The sequence below is a fragment of the Sarcophilus harrisii genome, chromosome 1 (genome assembly GCF_902635505.1).
Source record: "Sarcophilus harrisii chromosome 1, mSarHar1.11, whole genome shotgun sequence".
Taxonomy (NCBI): Eukaryota; Metazoa; Chordata; class Mammalia; order Dasyuromorphia; family Dasyuridae; genus Sarcophilus; species Sarcophilus harrisii.
The window spans coordinates 109801410-109803635 of record NC_045426.1 but is presented as its reverse complement, the minus strand read 5'-3'; the positions used below and the strand labels follow the sequence as shown (position 1 = coordinate 109803635).

At 36.2% G+C, this 2226-nt stretch overlaps 1 pseudogene; it reads right to left on the bottom strand.

Moving 5' to 3' along the window:
* Positions 1-264: 264 nt before the first annotated feature.
* Positions 265-1188, bottom strand: LOC100932943 (annotated as a pseudogene).
* Positions 1189-2226: the final 1038 nt, after the last annotated feature.

The following is a 2226-nucleotide window of genomic DNA, read 5'->3' as shown; positions in this document are numbered from 1 at the left end:
TCTTTTTATATGTTTTTTATTTGTTTTGGTTTTGAAGATGATAGAGTTGTTTATTTTATAACCTAAGAAGCATGTAAAAGAATGCATATTTGGGATCAAGAAAGAGGCACTTCTTTGCCAGACTCCAGGTATTACATCCCCTGGCCAGGGGGGGATCCAGGACATCTCCTGGCCAAACTCCAGGTATTGACAAGCAAGATTTAGGAATCTAATAAATAAACAGCATAGGTGGAAGAAGGATCTTGGCTGGCAGAATTTCAAGAGCTAGATCTCCAAGATCCATTCATTGATGACTTTGATGTGATAGATGATTTCCTAGATAATTTGGGAGGTGGTTCCTCAGTCCCCACTTTTTGGGGTGTGCATATTTTCATTGTCCATCATTGTCAGCTCAGTTTTCTGAATTGAGGTGGTTTCCAAATAGAGCTTTAGGTGGTCCGGTATCAGATAACTAGTCAACAGTGTGGCTATAGGATTAGCAATGTCCTTACTGACATGTTTACCTGCATTCAGAGCCATTGTCTCAAAAACTGCATATACATGTCCATAATTTGCCCCAGTCACAAGATCTAGGTCCTCAACTATGCCAGCATGGATATCATTAACAATGTTGCCATGAAGATTGGGCATCACCATGACATCAAATTGCTGGGGTGGAGATACTAGCTGTTTTGTATTGTTGCTTCTTACAGCACTGAAAAAAGAGACTATCTCCCAGTTTTGTGATGTTGGTCTTGTGCACAGCAGATACTTTCTTGCACTCAGCTTCCTGGGCCAGGCAGAAACTATACTCAGCAATACACAGGGACTTTACATTGGTGACGATCTTTAAGCTCTCCACTACACCTGAAATACTTTCATGTTCCAGGCTGCTATATTTTCCTTCTGTGTTATCTTTAACAATGAGGATGTCTTTGCCTTTATAGTGAATCACCACATCTGGCAGGCTCTTTAGTGAATGACACTGACATAGAGGTATAAGCTGGGGTGTAGAATGTTGATATGGGACTTATAAGATAGTGGCAGATTGTGGTTGGTTTCAGTGTTTACCTTCAAAACTACATAATTGCATCAGATAACCTTGATGGTATTGTGGATGTCTTCTTCATTAGCAATTGAGCTTACCTGCTCATTTGCTAAATCCACAGGCTCACAGACATGTCTAAACACAGACTTAAAATGCAGCATGAACTGACACCATGGCCATGGTCAGAGTTTTTTAGCCTCCATGCTTGATAGATGGAGCTTCTCAAGGGAACTTAACAGTACCTAGTTTAAAACAGCTATCATATTATTACTGGTCGTGGCTGTCATCTTGTAAGATCTTTTTGAATAATAATTTTATGTTTACCTAACAAATTACAGGTCCCAACAAAATTTTATCATAAAAATAAACTGGATTTTTAGAATCAACTATGTGGATTACAGAATTGGAAAAAAATATGGGAATAGTTTATTTTATGCATAAAACTACAAGTGATTAGAAAAGAATGTCCAAAATGACATAATTTTAAATCTATACAAAAGAAAGCTGAATTCAGAAAGGTAAAAAGATCAAAATATTAAGGACCAAAATCCTCATGAAGTAACATCAAAGAACTAAAATACTTAATCCTGACCTCCAAAACTATCATCCTGCTTCAGGCAATAGACACAGTCAATACAAGAAACTTTGCACGAATGTACTTCGGGGTCTAGTTATGGGAACTTTCCTGTTCTTTCTTGATCTCTAGTAATGGCTGCTTCTGGAGAAAAACCAAATACAAAAAAACTCTAAGGATTATAGTGGCTGACATTCCAACACCAAATATTACATCTTGTAAGTAACCAATGCAAAGGTCTTTAGATTTGATGGAAAACCAATTAAACTAATGCAGGATTTTTCCAAAACTAATGAGTCATCAAAGAAAAGTAAAAATTGGATATTTCAAAACAAAGGACCTCAAGGTACAATCTTTGACAAAATCTGAAGTACTATTGAGAGAAAATATCAACAATAAAACATCTAACAATATTGACAATAAAATACTCAAACTAGAGAGTGAGATCAATAATTATGATCATCAAGATGAAGGTAAGACAAATTACTTAATTTAACTGCTATGGAAATGGACACACCTTAGACAAATATGCAAAGCCAACAAGTGTTTTTTATACTTGTAGTAGAATCTATTCTCTTTCTACTACAGGCTTCATGTCACATTTATTGCTTATGTAATACACATT